The sequence below is a fragment of the Dreissena polymorpha genome, chromosome 8 (genome assembly GCF_020536995.1).
Source record: "Dreissena polymorpha isolate Duluth1 chromosome 8, UMN_Dpol_1.0, whole genome shotgun sequence".
Taxonomy (NCBI): Eukaryota; Metazoa; Mollusca; class Bivalvia; order Myida; family Dreissenidae; genus Dreissena; species Dreissena polymorpha.
Genome location: NC_068362.1, coordinates 16,224,677 through 16,244,159, shown reverse-complemented (window position 1 = coordinate 16,244,159; position 19,483 = coordinate 16,224,677). Strand labels below are relative to the sequence as shown.

At 41.9% G+C, this 19,483-nt stretch overlaps 1 protein-coding gene across 5 annotated transcripts in view; it reads left to right on the top strand.

Annotated features, from left to right (window-relative positions):
- Positions 1 to 19,483, top strand: part of LOC127841387 (kelch-like protein 3) — a 94,695-nt gene that overhangs the window by 46,405 nt on the left and 28,807 nt on the right. The window contains exon 1 of one of the 5 annotated variants that reach the window (XM_052370200.1): positions 6,687 to 6,776. The exons of the other annotated variants lie outside the window; for them this stretch is intronic. The gene's annotated coding sequence lies outside the window, so the exon portion shown is untranslated. Of the gene's footprint in view, positions 1 to 6,686; positions 6,777 to 19,483 lie in introns of those variants that run through there. 5 annotated transcript variants of the gene reach the window in all.

Genomic DNA, 19,483 nt, shown 5'->3' with positions numbered 1-19,483 from the left:
TGCTCAAAACAAAAACTTGGTAACTTCCGTTTTAGGTTTGATAAAAAAAAATCGTCAATTTTGAAGTTTCAATCTTTTGCACAACATTTCTGGAGAAAGTTGATGTATCATGTTGATAACACATGTCATGAGATCATTTTTTTCAGAGGCTTCCAGATGTAGTCACTGTATTACTATTTATCTTCCAATTTGGAATACCTATTTTAGCATATTTTTGAAAATAGGAATGCACAGTAATGTAAATTGCAAAAACTTACAACAATTTTATGAACCATTGACATGTTTGAAATTGGATTAATATAATTATTCTGCAAGCACACCATTTTTTTAAACTTGTGCATTAGGGATATATTTATGAGTTTTTGGTGTTTATTAATGCCAGAACAATTGTATGTGGCTCATAATTACAGATTAAAGTGCTGACAGGATTCTAGGGGAAAGTGTTTACATGAAAAAAGCCTTTAAGAGTGGCAACTCCCAGTTACCGGGAGGGTCAGTAACTGGGACTGAGAAACACTTTCTTTATGGTGCTGAGATCTGTTGCCGATTCTTTCTCTGTCTTAAATTGAACAGCTCACACATATTGCTGTAGTCATAGTCAAAGGCCATAGGTGCAGAGCTCAAGCGTGTCGTGCTTTTTTTAAAGGTATTCTATCAAGAATCAATATCAAACAAACCTTGACAAAATCAGTCAACAGTCAATTGTATCCTGTAGGTCATGTAAACCCTCTGCAGCCAGTGTTTGAACACCGTCACCCAAGCCTTCCATAGATTATGCCCTTCTTCCATGTTGCTATGGCGAATTTGGATTGTGCTGATTCATAGCTCAGCAACAAACCTGCCTTCCTTGCTTAACATCATTCGTTATGGAAAATCACCATTGCTCTTCATTATCCAAGCAAGTCAAGAGCTTAACCTGTCAGGCAGTGCAGTAAAGACATCTTTTAGACCTCTCTCATCCAGTGAATACTGGGCATTATTTTGTAACTTCATTCTGGACTGCCTTCTCGAATTGCCTTCATATACCAAACTCTTTGAAACAACTCGCAACACTGAATCACGCGTTGTTCTATAAACTGGCAGTGGACACATCTCTTAATAAGGTCTTATATAAAGTGCATTATCACAAGTATTCTTAAACTCTCAGGTACTCTTAATATATAACAATGTACCTAACCTTGGTTACAAAAAATACATTTAAAGGCACCTGGTACTTTTCAGTATATTTTCCTTACTCCGGATACTATTTAACTTTGTGGTAAAATTGAAAGAGTACCAGGCGTACTTTTAAGTATAACCTGAGCCAACAATGACCAATCAAGCTGTACTTGAAGTCATGGAGTGAGCAATAGCAATCTATGTGGTAATGCCTGTATCTCATCTCTCCCCATGGTGACTCTTATGTCTTTCTATTTTGGAAAAATGCAATTGTTGGCATGCATGTATCAGGCAGTGATATTATTGATAATTAATGCAATTTTAGCGATGAAAAATAAAAGTTTTAAAATTGTATGTATCTTTACCATTTTCATAAATATAATGTTAATTAAAACCTTCAAATTATTGATATGGTCATTCTCGAATTTTACACGTTTTGCCTTCAATTTCTATATTTTCTGCGATTTCCTTCTATTTTTATATTGGCTGCATTTTCCAACGATATCTATATTGCCTGCAACCATGTCTATATTGGCTGCGTTTTATGCCCCGATAACGCAGCATGCCATATGCAGCCTGCATTAAAAGCTGCATTTTATATACATCCCAGAAAGTAAGCCGAGTTTCAATAATTACACAAGTTGCAAATCAAATTCTGATTCGAATCCATTTGTAAGTAAATATTCTGTATATTCATTTTGATTTTATAACATCAGATTAAATCGGCCGCTGGGGATTGAACACTTGTCGATTGATGTAGCAGGTTCCCGAAATGCAAAACAATTGTTTAATAAAAGCAATTAATCAGACATATAAATTGGCCGTAAACAGCCTCATCGTTAAGAATATAATTGTATTTATTTGTTTTATGCCACGATTTTCACATATTTGGGAACTTTCAATTTATTTTTTCCTTATTTTTCAATTTGAATGAGTACGTAGAAGGTACGAACACTTTTTGTGTCAAATACTTTTTCATACCAAAATTGAAAAGCAAAAGCAATCAAATTGTGTTTTTAAATATAGTTTATATACTTTTAGGTAAAAAACGATATGATTCAAACAAAAAATCGATCATTCGGGCCAAAGCTGTCAGGAAATTTAATGTAACAAGCAAAAAATATCAGCATAAAAACCTTTAAAAAATTGGAAAAAATAACAAATGGACTAATGCTCTGGAGTTGAAATAACTATACATGTGTGGCTAGATAATGAAACAATAGCCCTATTGTAGCAAACTGGCAACAAATGTTGGTAGCCTATTCTGGCCGGCATTGGTCATACATGTGTGGCTAGATAATTGAATGACTTCCCTTCTATCATGGACACTATACTATTACAAGACAAATGGCATTTACAGATAGGTTAAAATTCATTTCACTTTCCTTAAATTTGTGTTATTTGATACCTTGAAAGCATAAGTTTTTAAGTTTTAAGTTATTTGATACAGTACAGACACCGTGTACTTACACAAAAATGCCTGTCCGTGGTGTTCACTCTTCCCGATGGGTGACCAGGGCCCTCGTTTGGCCGTTTTTACCGCAGAATATCGGCGGCTTCCCCGATGAAAAAAGAATACTTTTTTCCCCTATTTCAGCTAAAAATTTCCCCTCCAAAAAAATATAATTTTTTTTTCTTACTTTTATAACAGTGTTTTTTTTTAATGAAATATTCCGCGTTATTCGGCCCCATTCCCCCATCTCTAGAGTATATATTCCCCCCCCCCCAAATATTGGAAAACTTCCCCTCTCGGAAGTGTTATTTAATTTTAATAAATACCTCATTTAAAAACGTCTTTCTTTACGAATTTATTTACTATAATTTTCCTGAACTGCCGCATCTGCGTGTTTACTTTCTTTTAGCCTTTACTCCTTTACTGCAAACAGTAAGTAGTTAACTATCACGACTTTCGCTTTACGACATCTACCGCAAACCGTACGTATTCCACCATGTCGCACAACAGCAAAAGCTATCAGAAAAAAAGACAAAAAATCTGTTTTAACGTTAATGGTAGTTGAAACACAAAAATCTTTTTAAATCATGCATTTTAGATGTTCTCAGAAATGGTTTAACCACAAGGGACAGAATGAGAATAATTTTGGTAGAAATATATATTGCCTGTACAAACTTCAACATTGAAAAGGCATACAAACTTGATCGGTGTATTATATGCTATAGTATTATAAATGGCCAATTGTTGCAAGAGCATTTACACACAATAGCATACGAGATTGCTACGTTACAATGTGTATATTGGATACAAAAAATGTTGTTTTGCCGTATATTTTGGAATGTTTTTCCCTCTATGTATGGTGGATTATAGTGTTAAAACTTGATTTTGTACTGTTACTTGCTAAGCATTGAAATTTCCTCTTTTTCCCTTTTTACGCGCGAATTCCCCCCCCTCAGGGGACCCGACCCCTTCCCCTAAAACTGAAAAAAAAACACTGATTGTATCTATGTTGCCAGCTGGTATGTAGCTACTAACCTTTGATGAAATGTATATTTATGTAAATCACATTAAAATAGAGCAATTTAAGGTGTTGAATGGTTGTTGAAAAGATCTTCTAAAATTCCCGTTTTCGCCCAAAACGGCGCGAAATTCCCCCTCATGAGGGCTATGGGTGGCTTGCCCTAGTGGCAAGAGAGGGCCCTGGTGACATTTCGCTGGAGACGGACACGCTACTGACCGCGGTGTTCGGCGAACACCCGAAATCACTGCGATTGCACGCTATCATTAACAGGATCACCCGTGATCACCGCGATGCTGCGCAGCCAACGTAAACACCTGTCTGCGAGGGTCATTCACACGTTTCAAATGTACATGTACAAAAGGAAATCATATACTACATGTAGATATTACATGTATGTGCACATGTATGCATACTTAAATTCGGACAGTATGTAAATAAAGCGTTTAGATGATCAATACTTTTAACTCTTATGGTGTTAATCAATGCTATTGCCCTTTTTAACAACAAATATCGAGTTTCAAAGAAATCGAGTGAGTATTAAACCATTTACCGGTATTTATTTGTGTCCGACTTTAAGTACTGTCCGAATGTACGTACTTCATCAGTATGTTACGACACTTGTGTGCAGTCAGTAAACAATACAATAATTGTTTCAATAATGAAGGAACTGAAACAGCGTAACGGTAATGATGCAGTGTGTTTAAATTATATTTTATTAAGAGGAAATGTCAATGCCAAATACTTTGCGAGATACCCCGGTAATTTAGTTGAAATTCCCAACAAAACTTTTTATGGAAATTAAATGATCTCAATGTTGTACCTGCTACGAAATTTTTATGTACAAATAAAAACACCCAAGCCAATTTTCGCGCGCTTTTTTATCAGGACAAAGAAATTTGTTTATTTCATGTAGAAGTTGTAAAGGAAAATAGATGTACACGACGCAAGCAAACCGTGTCAGGTGATTTACGCATGTTGGAATACAACTGTCCAGATTGGGCGCTTATTTCATCAAATCTTTAAATAGAATCATATGCCAAAATTCATTTGATACTTTGGAAAATTGCAAACGTTTGTGTTGATGACATTTTTTTAGCACTGTCATCGTCTATATTACCCACCCATAATATTGCTTTCAAAAATGGAAATAGGGCATATATGGGATTATCGAGTAATGAATAAAGATGGGAGAAGTTGCATGTATGCGATTAAGCGAACACGATGAACACCACGGTAGATATTATGAGTCAGCGTTGATTTGCGGAGTTCGCCTTATGGCAAACTGCCCCTGGGACGTTTGATCTGAACACCAATCGCTGGGTTCATATTGGTAAGCGAACACAATGAGATGAACACCGGGGCAAGTGGCGTTTGTGTAAGTACACGGTGTCAGTACTGTACCTTGAAAGCAATACTTTGTTATCAACATAAGGCGTTTACAGTACAGTTGACGCGTTTTCTCCAATTTCCCTCGCTACTCCGCGGGTAGTACGCTTATGGAGGGAGATAAAGAACATTCCTCGATACACGAAGTTTGCAAGATTGGGGACTCCAAGGTTAACGATCGGCAAATTGATAAGCTGACACGGCGACTATCGGCGTTGGGAAACTCCATGTTTATCGAGATAACGTTCAATTAATCTTTGTTTGACTTCCTGATTTTCAAATAAAATTACAATTATTAAAAGTACATATATATAGAAATATATATACAATTTTAAGACCTGCACAACATGTGTATTGATCAGCGTCGAAACGGTAATGAAAATGCGCATAAGGGCGGGTTATCTGGCGATCATTATTAGCTCATCTATTTTTTGAAAAAAATTATGAGCTATTGTCATCACCTTGGCATCGGCGTCGGCGTCCGGTTAAGTTTTGTGTTTAGGTCCACTTTTCTCTTAAAGTATCAAATCTATTGCATTCAAACTTGGTACACTTACTTACTATCATGAAGGGACTGGACAGGCAAAGTTAGATAACTCTGGCGTGCATTTTGACATAACTATTTTCCCTTTTTATACTTAGAAAATTGAAAATTTGGTTATGTTTGTGTTTAGGTCCACTTTTCTCATAAAGCATCAATCTATTGCATTCAAACATGGTACACTTACTTACTATCATGAGGGGACTGGGTTACAGGTAGATAACTCTGGCGTGCATTTTGACAGAATTATGTGCCCTTTTAATACATAGAAAATTGAAAATTTGGTTAAGTTTTGTGTTTAGGTCCCCTTTATTCCTAAACTATGAAAGCTATTGCTTTCATACTTGCGACACTTACTAACTATCATAAGGGGACTGTGCAGGCAAAGTTATGTAACTCTGACTGGCATTTTGACAGAATTATGGCCCCTTTATACTTAGAAAATTGAAAATTTGGTTAAGTTTTGTGTTTTGGGCCGCTTTACTCCTAAAGTATCATAGCTATTGCTTTCAGATTTTGAACACTCGCAAACTATCATAAGGACTGTACGGAACAAGTTGAATAAATCTGGTTGTCATTTTGACGGAATTATGGCCCTTTTTTGACTTAGTAACTTTGAATATATGGTTAAATTTTGTGTTTACATCCACTTTTCTTCTAAAGTATCAAGGCTATTGCTTTCAAACTTCGAATACTTTCCTACTATCATGAGAGTACTGTACCTGGCAAGTTTAATTTTACCTTGACCTTTGAATGACCTTGACTCTCAAGGTCAAATAATTAAATTTTGCAAAAATTGCCATGACTTCATTATTTATGATCAGATTTGCAGGGGTGTCAATTTTCCGGATTATTCCGGAAATCCGGATTTTAGCCACCCAGGGTCGATTTTGAGACCAATGTAAATCCGAGGAGTTTTTTTTTTGGGGGGGGGGAGGGGGGGGTTCGTTCGAGCGTCCGATCATTTGAGAACGAATCATTCACGGCATTCCGGAAATTTTCACTCGTTATCTATTTCGCTCGATCTTTTATATATTGAATTCTGATTTGCTATCGGCTGCAACGGACATGAACGGTAACTGCCGAAACCTTTCCGCTATGTTCCGGAAATATATACGGAACTCTACGAAGTTTTGCAAATTGTTCGCCATCTTGAATACCATTTTTCATCGGTCGAGTAGAACATTAAAACAATGCAATAGAATATAGTAAAGCAGGTATGTTAACCAAATTAAATATTGATTACGTATTGCTATGCTACTAGTTTTATTTCCTTAAAGTAAACCTAGTGGTATTATAACTATTACACTGTAGAAACAGGCCAGGGCTTGGGATATACCTATTCCTGAGGACACGTCTTGCTTCGTCTAGTGCTGGATCGTAAGAGACCGTGAAAAGCAATTTGTATACCCCACTTCCGCAAGAGTGAGGGTAAAACCCGTACTTACCATACCCGCCCGTACCGTACTGGATACGTCACAACACTCCCCCCAACTTTATGAAAAAAGGACCTTACCAAGACTGGGGGTTATCTGCATGAGGGGGTCAGCAACTACAAGTCGCTCCACAGAGATGGTCCCTCTACCAGATGCGGGTTTCTCTCAAGTACTGTTTTTCACTACCTTAGTCCGTGGTCAGGATTTTCCCAATTAGAGCTATTAGCCCTACTTCTGGCCGTCTTCTTTGTCGCAACTGCTTGGATTCTGTTGCTTTTCAGTCATGAGCCACAGACCCAATGACTTCTACTTTACTGGATTGGATAAATACCCAGCGAGTTATAAACCCAGCTGGAAACCAATAGATGAAGTGTTTTCTTGGAGAAGGCTTAATTCTTCACTCTATAAGTATCCGGCGAGTTATAAACCCAGCTGGAAACCAATAGATGAAGTGTTTTCTTGGAGAAGGCTTAATTCTTCACACTGTAAGTATCCGGCGAGTTATAAACCCAGCTGGAACCCGCTAAATGAGAACCAGTGAGCTTAAAGCCTGACTGACCTCTACTGGGACTGGTACAGATGTTTCCCATTGGCCACGGAGATTTCCAACACATGTTCCACAGTAGTTCCTCGAAGTGCTGCCACCGCCTCGGCCACTGTGGATATCTGACTGGGTGACGATACTCTGGATCCAGGTGCTGGAAAATAAGGAGCATCCGTCTCCAGGAGAAGGCGACTATCTTCGACATTTTGTAGAGCCGCGATCTGGTCCAGAGAGAATGTCCTAACCTTGTTGGTGAACCCAAAGTATGTCCGTGGGAACCCCTCTAGCCACCGATCCTGGACATACCTGTTGCCAGTGAAGCAATGCAGATGTATCGGATGATGCGTCCGCACATACCTCTTCAGGACATGGAGGAGCAGGAGAAACGCTTCTGTACCGCAATCCCCCTCCATTCCACGGCAGTGAATCACTAGCACATGTCTATCTTCCAAGAACTGGTAACATCTTCTCCAACATCTCGACTTGATATGCCCAGTACTTCATGGGCTCTGAGTGATCAAGTCCAACCTCCCCAAAAACCGCCACGCGAGGATTCGCTTTACCCCAAATATGCTCATGTTGGGCCGAGAAGTTACTACCCCAGCGCAACTCATGTTTCCAAATGTGCATGATAAACATGAGGATTGTGAAACTTACGTGGCAGATTTGGTTAAAACCATGAAAGAAGCTCATGCGTCAGCTAGGTCCACATTGGAGACTTCTCAGAAACGCATGAAGCACTATTATGATCTACGGATCTTACAGCGCCCATATTCAGAAGGAGATGTAATATATCTTTTAGATACTGCAACTCTGAAGGGCAAGGCTCGTAAGTTGTGTTCACCTAGGAAAGGCCCAGCGGTTATCGTTAAGAAGTTGTCGGCTTACCTGTATCAGGTACGTTTGCGCAATTCTGTATCGATAGTAAACCACGATAGGATGATGCCATGTAGAGATCGCAGTCTCCCAGAATGGATTGCCAAAATTAAAAGGGGAGAGACATCCGGAACTCCAGAACAAGAAAGTGAAGTGGATAATAAAGAGTACTGTGTTTGCAGGAAGCCGTATAGCGGTAGATTCATGATTCAGTGTGATTTCTGTGAGGAGTGGTATCATGGATCATGTGTCAATGTAACGGCGACAGAGGCGCTTGAAATAGATAAATACAAGTGCAGGGCCTGTAAACAAAAATGTTAAGATGCTAATTTAGAATTTCTGTTTCAGATTCTATCAGCAGATATGGCATCAGCTAAATCCACTAAAGATTTTCTGTTGGTAGCTGAAGACTACCTTAGTCGTGGTCAGGTGTATAGACCGGCAGGAGAGTTTGTCAAGAAACTGGCATTGTGTCCAAGTTGTTGTGGGGGAAAAAAGGAAGTGGAGCTTTTATTGGGAGTGGTCAGCCGGATGGTAGCTCTGGTAAAATCACAGTCAAACAAGCCTGGACGGCGGAACGTAAAGCCTAACACCGCTTGGCTGAAGGAAACTGCACAGTCACTAGAGACGTACCAGCTGGTCGGCCGTGATTGGATAAGTTCTCACGTATGGAAGCTCCCATCATTACCTCCACCCAAACAGCAGGAATATGATCCAACTAGGGGACAGAGGGATATCCGATACCCTAAAGTAGCAGAATTGTTACAAGCACCGGGGGAGGATGAAGTCTTGGACTATGAGGATTTGGATGAGGAAAAGTTGTTGGCCTCACCCGTTAACAGTAACAGTACAGCAGGAAGTCCTCGTAGGTCGCCTCGACTCCTGAAATCTGCCTCTCATACTCCTGAAATAAGGAAAGCTCCCACAAGTACGGAGGCCAAGCCCATGGAAGAGGAAACGGTGGTGACTTGTAGTCCAACCGCGGATCGCCCTACAGAGGCCCAGCCCATGGAAGTTGACGGCACGGTTGTGACTGGTAGTCCACCCAAGGACCGTACTTCTGAATTGCAGGACAAAACAGCGGTGAGGGCTTGTAGCTCCACCCTGGATGTTTCAAGAATGTCAACTCTCCAGAAAGAGAAAGTGCAAGTGGCAAGTTCAGAAGGGGCTTCTAGCTCTTCTGAGGACCGGTCTCGATTCCAGTCGGCGGTAGCGCGTCCGAAGACTTATAGTCGTCGCGATGTGGAGGAGCCCGTTCGCCATGTACCGATGAAGAACCCGGAGTACTCTGTACGGACATCACTCCAGACAGGTGCAAGGTCAGAAGGGGCTTATAGCTTTTCTGAGGATCGGCCTCATCGGGTCCAGTGGGCGGACTCACGTCCGAAGGTTTATAGACATCGGGATGTGGAGCCTGCTCGTACAGTAAAGATAAAAAACCCGGAGTACCCAGTGGGGATTTTGAAAAGGAATTTTCCGGTGGGAAAGGGAGAAGAGTTGGTAATTTCCATGCCAGTGCTTAAAAGGGTTAAGACCTGCGATCTCCTTGCCCATGCCAAAGAGAAGGCTGAAGAGCGCCGGGAGGGGGAGAAGAAACGTAGGAATCGCGGGATGGAAAAGACATGCTGGGTGCCGGGTTGTATGGAGAGGGCGAAGTATTTAAAAGCCCATGCTTTTATTGTGCACATCCCTTCCATATTCAGCGAAACGCTGGATTCTACTGATGAGCGATTACTCAGAGGGAGGAGGAGTGCACTAAGTCAGGCGGGAAGATGGCTTTTAGGTAAACCAGTTACGCTGGATGAGTTGGTGGCGTTTGTTGTGGTGCAGAAGATGCTTAGCACACTGGACAACACATCAATCTCGGAGCGGCAGGAGGCAGCTATGAAGGAGTTTTGTAAATTCCTTCATGAGCCTATTCCAGAGAAAGTTACCTTGGTACCGTGCAACTCTGTTGGTGCGCTACTGCACTGGAAGGTCTTGTTACTCCTTGCAGCTAGTTTATCAGAGGAAGAGAGGGCCTATTGGGTACTTAACTTCCAGGCCCCTGAAGATGCACAGCCGGTTGCCGAGGCCATACCAATCCAGCCTAAGTATTCTGAAGCGTTTGACGCCCATTTCCACCTTGACAGGACACTGCACAGGTTACAGCTTCAGCAAGGGGGAATGCAGGACATGATGGATGCAGTTCCGGTAGAGGAGAGTAGGCGAACATCCCTTGTAGGGGGCGTCTCTATCTACTGTGACCCAGAAACCTACCCGACGGATCAGCACCTGCGTGATTTGCCGCAATACATCTCCGTTGGGGTGGGTATCCATCCACGTCATGCGCGTTATAGCGTTGTTCGGGTTAATCAGGCAGTGGGAAGGTTCCAGAACCTGTTAGCGAATCCTCGCGTGGCGGTTTTTGGGGAGGTTGGACTTGATCACTCAGAGCCCATGAAGTACTGGGCATATCAAGTCGAGTTTCACAATCCTCATGTTTATCATGCACATTTGGAAACATGAGTTGCGCTGGGGTAGTAACTTCTCGGCCCAACATGAGCATATTTGGGGTAAAACCAGTACTCCTGTTAACTGAGGCTCTAATTGCTCCAGCTATCTGTTGCACATGCAGATCCCATTTCATTTGAGATTTCCCCAAAAAACACCTCACAGCATCCATCAATGTCCTGTTAAAGCGTTCCACTTGTCCATTTGCAGAAGGCCTATAAGGTGTAGTTCTTGCCTTATGGATATGAAGTGCTTTACACAATGCTTCAAACAGTTTACTTTCGAAATTACGCCCCTGATCAGAGAACAACTGTAAAGGGAACCCAAATCGAGAGAAAAACTCGTCGACTGCTGCCCGAGCAGTTATTTCCGCTTTCTGTGAGGGTAATGGTATGCATTCCACCCATTTCGTGAATTGATCTACCATCATCAGGCAGTGTTCATTTCCTCGCTTGGTCTTGGGTAATGGGCCAATGAAATCAATGTGCACTCTCTCCATCGGGGCTCCAGCCTGATAATAGTCATTGGGACCCTCCCGTAGTGTTTGTTCTTCTTATTCTTATTGCACACGGGACAGGTTAGCACAAAGGTTTCAGTGTCCTTGGACATTCTTACCCAAAAGAACTTTTCCTTCAACTTTGCTTTAGTTCTAGCCACACCTTGATGACCTGATGATGGTATATCGTGATGCCACACCAACGTTTGTTCTTGAAGGCTGTTGGGTACCACTAGTTCCAGATCTTTACTGCTCAGTTTCTGTTTAAACAACACACCATCCGATAACTGGAACAGTTCTTTATTCACCCAGTAGTACTTGGCTTCTGGACTGGCTAGGAATAAAATTCCTTCATCAGGCTCATTGCCCTTTAACAGCCACTCGATAATAATGGTCAAATCTTTATCCTTACTCTGCTCAACCTGTAGTTCTTCCAGGGTAAAACCCCAACACGTAGGTATTTCTGCAGTACTTTCTTGCATCACCTTTACATTACACACTTTAATGCACTGATCACTCACGTTGATGATATCAAAATGAGCATCACTCAATCCTAAATCCTCATTATGGACTAAACCATTGTCATTTACTTGCGCACTGAAACTGGAACTTGTACTTGATACAGTTTCCACCAAAACCTTCTTCACCTGGTTATTTGTGAAATTTGACAAATTAACTGCATCATCCACATTTTCAGTGAAACTACCCCATTGCTCATCCGCACGTTTGCAGTAATGACAACCCCCACATGGCAAGTGCTCTGGACGAATACCCGCTACGTAAAACGAACAGGGAACCAGATCATCAGGCCTTCGGGATAAACTGTCTGCATTGCCGTGTTTCTTACCCGGCCGATGTTGAATAACCATGTGGTATTGGGACAACTCTTCAATCCATCTAGCCAACTGTCCTTGGGGATCCTTGAACTTCAGTAACCACGTCAGACTGGAATGATCTGTTCGCACTGTAAACATTTGCCCCAGCAAATAATACCGAAAATGACTGGTAAATCTTACAATGCTCAATAGTTCCTTTCTGGTTGTGCAATACTTTCGCTGTTCTGGGGTTAAAGACAGACTGCTATAAGCAATAACTCTTTCTTCCCCGTTTTGCAACTGGATAAATTCAGCACCAATGGCCACGTCTGAAGCATCTGTATCCAAAATAAATGGATCTTTACTGTTTGGAAGGCTCAATACTGGCGGATGAGTAAGTGCCTTCTTTAATGCCTCAAAAGACTCTTGTTCTTCCTCATTCCACCGAAATTTATTCTTTCCTGTTAAATTGTATAAAGGTTGAGCCAATTGTGCAAAGTCCTTAACAAATGAACGATGGTAATTAGCCAATCCAAGGAACCTTTCTACATCTTTCGATGAAACTGGAACGGGCCACTCCGCAACTGTCTGTATATCTTTTGAAGTCATCTTCAGCTGGTTACTGGTAACTGTCCGGCCCAAAAACTCCACTTCCCGTTGAAAGAGAATACATTTCCGGGGCTTCAACTTTAAACCGTGTTGTCTGAATCGACGTAAAGTGTCTATCAAGTTTCTCAAATGACTATCAAAATCTTGACCTAGGACCAGGACATCATCTAAGAACGCAAGCACCGTCTTCCATGTAAGCCCACGCAATACCAGGTTGATAACCCGGGAAAATGTGGCGGGAGAATTGCTCATTCCAAAACCCATACGCACATGTTCAAACAACCCATATTTGGTCACAAACGCAGTCTTCTTTCGATCTTCAGGATTGACCAGAACCTGCCAATAAGCGGAATTTGCATCCAATTTTGAAAACCACAGGTTTCCCGCAAGGGTGTCTAGGCAATCCTCAATCAACGGTAATGGAAATGTATCTTTAACAGTCACATCATTCAAGGCTCTGTAGTCGATACACCACCGGACCGAACCATCTCTTTTCCGTATGAGAACTGGTGATGACGCCCAATCAGAAACAGATTCTTGAATAACGCCTGCATCTAGCATTTTTCTTAAATGCCCTTCTTCCTCATTTATAAAACAAGCCGGTGTTCGTCTCATGCGCTGCTTAATTGGCTTTGCATCTCCGGTATCGATTTTGTGGTCGATTCCCGTAAAAGTTCCCAAATCGAAATCATCTTGTGCAAAGACATCTTGATATTCCGATAAGCATGCATACAATTTCTGGCATTGTTCTTCATTGAGGCATGTAATGGATGACTCATAAAGGCCTTTAAGATGTTCTGGAAGGCTAGTTTTAGATTTCCCATCTGTTTCTGGTGTTGGGAGCTGATAACAAGATGTCTTCATCTCCCCTAACTGGTTCTCACTTACTGCGGAGACATTTAACCCTGAGTTACTATAAGAAACATCAGGTTCTTGTGACCCTTCAAGGTAACTAAATACCTCACAAGCCATTGCAATCAACGTGTTCTTCCTCAATGTTGCAAAAGTCTCTTTAACATTGATGAAACACACCAATGGATCCCTGTTGGCTGCCATAACTGTCCTTGGCATCAGAACTTTAAGTGTCCCCAACGATTCGACAACGTAGTCACTGGGCATGGGTGCATCTTACTTACAAGGCAAGCGTACCACCGAATAAGGTGGCACCACCACTCTCTTTTTCAACATCACTCTAGCCACCGTCGGCTTCCCTTCTTTGAAACTAGAGCTAACTGGTATTCTTTCCCCATCCAGTATCAACGTGTCTGATTGCATATCTAACAATACTCCTAGATGATGCAAAATGTCATGCCCTAAAAGCATTTCATCGACGATTGGAGCCACATAAATCCTTTCTTTGAAGCAACGGCTGCCCAATTTCATACTTATAGGTGCTGTTATGAACCCTTTAAGAGCCGTTTCTGCGTCAGCCATCTGCATTACTACTTCCTGGACCTTTTTCGGAGCTTTCTTCAACTTATCATACATTTTTGAAGAAAGAATCGTAATTTCTGCCCCCGAATCCAACTTTGCATTCAGTAATAAATCACCAACCGTGATTTGCACTACAGAAGAACCTGCCTGTACCCGGCATATCTTTATTGAGTCACTTGGCCCTCCAGAGCTTGTCCCCTGCTCAGTGGACTCCTTATCTTTACCGTCGTCACTTTGACGCAAACTGGACTGTATTTCCTGTTGACTCACTGGATCCTTCTGCATTTGCTTTTTCCGTGTAGGCGAGCCACAGGCCCCACCTACAGGACTTCTTACTGAAACTGGCGGAGTATACTGTGTGCTATTCTGACTACTCCCCTCCTCAGCCTGTTTTGGTACTTCTAACATGTTTGGCGAGTCAAAGACCCTACCGCATGAATCTGTAACAGCTGATTGATTCACTTGTGGTCCACAGTTAACTGGTCGTTTAGGAACATCAACGCTCTTTATACTTTGATGTTGTTGGTGTTTTTGCTGAGATATCATCTGTTGGGATTTCTTGAAAACCTTTGGCGAGTCACAGACCCTGCCATTAGAAGTCGCCCCTATCTCTCTCTTCCCAACCGACCTTTCTGGTAGACCATCAGTCTTCACTTTTGTGGGCTCGGACGTGTGGTCTTCCCGTCCAGCCCCTTGTCGTTTAAACGTTCGGTCTTATATCCTTTTTTCTTCAACAATTCCTGAAATTGTATGCAATCTCTCTTCCGGTGACCCATCCTTCCACAGTGAAAACATGGCCCCCATCTTTGTGGCTTCCCACCAGGCTGTGTCTCCTTTTCCCCGGCTGAAGGCCCCCATCTTTGTGGCTTCCAACCAGGCTGTGTCTCTCTTACCACGGCTGAAGACGGGGTAATGTTCATTTTCTTGGCAAATTCTTTCAAAGCAGATGCTATAAGCTCTTCTGTCTTTGCTTCTGAAGATGCCTGCACCACGTTTACTGAAACGTCTTCTCGGCCCCGTCTGTTCTTTTTGCCATCTACAGCCAGCGATATGTATTGGTGCTGTTTAACCAGGTCGAGAGCTTCTTCCATGCTTAAAGGATTTTCTAAACAAGCATGCTTGGCTGCCTCTCTGTCATTACAACCCTGGCAAAACCGGGAAATCGCTTCTAACCGCATATGGTCTTCTGGAAGGTCCGTAAACGCTGGTGTGGCTAAAGTAAGCACACGGTCAGCCCAGTCTTCCAGCGACTCCTCATGCCCTTGAACAGCCTGACGGAACATAGCCTTCGTCGTCTCACGAAGTTCCTTGGTACCGAAACGAGACTCCAAGGACTTCATTAAACGACGAAATGAATAGCGTTCATTTTCTGTTGTAGTAATAGTGAAGAAGTCAAGAGCCTTGCCCTCTAAACTCCACAACAGATAATCTTTACATTCGTCTTCCGACCAATTCATCACCCTTTGAAAACTTTCAAACTTTCGCTTAAAGGATAGCCAACTGGTTTTCCCATCATAACGCAACGCCTTCGGATGTTTTCGAGGATCACCCTGTCTTCGAGAGCTACGTTTGTGAGAATATCCTCTTTCTTTATGTGACCTTGACCTTGATTCGGAGTCTGAGCTTGATGACCGACGTGAATGTGCCCTTCTTGTGTTCTTTTTACTTTTCATGTATACTGAGGGACATCTATGTGGTATTACACTTCCATCTGAATCAGAACTGGACGACGATCTATGCCCTTTTACTTTTTTACTTCTTGATTGTCGTCTGTTTGTCCTGGGTGTAACTGTCGACCGGTTTTTAGATGATAATAATGGAGAACTGTAAGTCCTTCCATTATCTTTGCTTCCATCTCTTGTTGGTGACTTCCGGTGCTCTTTGTCGCTATAAGTCTTAGACTTCCGAATACTACGTGAAGACCTTCTTTTATCTTCTGGTGACTGTGATCCACTGGATGATGGTGATCTAAAAGACCTACCACCTGCAGTTGTTCTTTTCCTACTTCCGGTTGTCCGTTTCCGGTTACGTGAAAATTCTCTTCTCTCTTCCTGTGACCTTGACCTACTGAAAGATGGTGATCTAGAAGACCAACCACCTGCAGTACTTCTGCGTGCACTTCCGGTTGTCCGCTTCCGGTTGCTTGAAGAACCTTTTCTGTCTTCTGGTGACCTTGACCTACTGTGGGATGGTGATCGATATAACCTACCCCCTGCAGTAGTTTTACTTGCACTTCCGGTTGTCCCCTTCCGGTGGCTTTTAGACTCTCTGCTGTCCCTTGATGAATGTGATCTACTTGGAGATGGTGATCTATAAGACCTACCACCTTCAGTATTTTTACTTTTACTTCCGGTTGTCCGCTTCCGTGGTCCACCCGCATCACTTTGTTCACTGTCCCGATGTTTTCTAGAACTTGGTGTTGGGTACTGTTCAGCACTGCGAGAGCTAGACTTCCCAAATTTCCCATATTCATGGTCCGATGACTCCTCCTTACAAATTGATTTCCGTGTCTTTGAAACCTGTATACTTGTCCGAACCGGAGAACATGAGCTAGTTCTTGAACTACCCGTACACGAACGTTGACCCTGGTCATCTTCAAATTTCACAGGACTGTAATGACGAACCATTGGTTTAGTCTGTGTCAACAAACCAGGCCATGATACCTTACTGTATGGCGGGTTCGCCCACGAGGACATTATTGGGGCAGTCGTGGTTATCCATGACGACTGTGTGTATGCTACCGATAGTCTTGTACTCGTAGACACGGGTATGGGGTTCAAGCGCACCGGACATGAAGGGAGTGCTGCAGCCATTGCATTCAGATCTTCATGCGTAGACCAGCCTTCAAAATCCATCAAATTTCGAGATGCAGGCTTTGGCTCAGAAAAGTCCAACATGGCTAACACTTCTGACGTCATCTTGCCTCGCAAGGCTAAATGCAGCACTTCTTTGGTGACGTACCCATACGAGGAGCGCAATTCCACAATAAGGGTAGCAATTTTCTCACCAACTCCCGGAATTTGCATTAATTCTAGCACAGATGCCGTATTCACGTTGATAGACATTTTTATTGAAGAAACAAGTGCAGGGCCAATAAAATGTAACCAACACACAAACCAATGTTACTACTGTTTTATTTATTGAACTACCAAACCAAAAAATTCAATAAAGTGTAAATTACTTTAATTGCAATAAAAAATTAATATTACCCAAACAATGTTTTTTAAGAAAGGATACGTAAAAGGATATTAGGATGTAGGACTTCACAGCCTCCGGTCACCTTTACGGACACTAATGTTTTTACCTTTGCACTATCAGTCACCAATACTCTGACCAAGCGTGACTATAAGACACAGCTTGACAATTAAATGGTTTGCTAGACCTCACAAATACACTGACCAAGCGTGACTATAAGACACAGCTTGACAATTAAACGGTTTGCTAGACAGACTAAGACCTCACAAATACACTGACCAAGCATGACTATAAGACACAGCTTGACAGTTAAATGGTTTCAGCGTGACTAAAAGACACAGCTTAAACAAATAGACCAAATATTTAAATATCTTGGCTTTACTTATTTCTCTACAATTTTCCCAACACTGTCCCTTTAATACTGTTGACAGACTCCCTGGCTACTTAAATCCGTGTAATTAATTAATTAATTACACCGATACTCCTTACTACAGTGTTAAACCTTAACCCCCACCTTGAAACTGCTGTACAATCAACTAATTACTTTCAAACCCACAATTTCCCCACCCACTTTTCAAAACGTACCTAACCGGATGTTTTGGAAAAAAGTGAAAAATAATTATTAAAACCGACTGTACACAGTAACTTCCAATTGTACCTCGTCGCCAATAAAGTAAACCTAGTGGTATTATAACTATTACACTGTAGAAACAGGCCAGGGCTTGGGATATACCTATTCCTGAGGACACGTCTTGCTTCGTCTAGTGCTGGATCGTAAGAGACCGTGAAAAGCAATTTGTATACCCCACTTCCGCAAGAGTGAGGGTAAAACCCGTACTTACCATACCCGCCCGTACCGTACTGGATACGTCACAACATCCTGCTGGATAAAAGATGTGCAAATGGGGCAATATCTTCGGAAAACTAAGCTGCCAGGCTAGGGTGTGGGCCCTTCGCCCCTTTCAGGGACATTCCACCTCAGACCCATGCATCTACATGAAATTTTAAAGAAATAGATTGTAATATTTTCTAGCCAAACTAACTGTTTTTTCAGTTTGGAATCACTTAAAAATACAGATGTTTTTAAGCTCAGGAGAAGTGATTTCTTTGTTTCAAATAAGCTAAAATGCAGGAGCTTCCGGGGGCCTCCGGCCACCTGGACCCCTGGCCAGGGCGTTGCCCTGAACCCACCGGGGGCCCTATCGGCCCCCTGGCCCCCAGATAAAATTTTCAGGATTTCAATTTAGGGACAATTGACACCCCTGTGATTTGATTGATACTTTGACAACACAAATCTTACAAGACATATTACAATAGAATCCACCCAAACCATCCCCCATGCCCCCCCCCCTCACACTATACCCCCCCCCCCCGACCCCCCAACCCCCCCCCCCCCAATTTGTTTCTTTGGAAACATGGTTAAAAAACAAAAATATTTATTTTTATTATTTTATTTTTGAAAGACCGTCCAACTATCCCACCCAAGAATACCCCCCCCCCCAAAAAAATAAATATTTTTATTTTGTTTTTGCATTTTTATTTCTAATTTTTGGAAGATAATGTAATCAATGACCACACCCCCACACTCTCCACCCCACCCATCCATCTTTTTTTATTGAAGTATTGAGATAGAACCCTTCACCTTTAAAAAGAAAAATAGATGAGTGGTCTGCGCCCGCAAGGCGGTGCTCTTGTTTTTAATTGACGTCAGTCTTGAAGTAAGTGTTTATCGCCGATTAATTTAAAAGGAATCAGTTATAAAATTTACGTAATATCCATCGGTAATTTAACAGTGCATGAAAGACGGTATCGGGCATCCTAATCACACCTTTTTACCGTAAACAATTACTTAACCAATAATTGTTCCTTATGAGAAGTTATTCAAGTTAAATGCAAATGCGGGAGCAATTAATTACTTATGGCGAGTTAGTCAGGCTTTTTCCGCCCTATGCCACGGGTCCGAAATTCGGCCCCATTCCCAATGCAAATCTGTTGTTTTTTTTCCCAATTGAAAAAAAAATTCCCA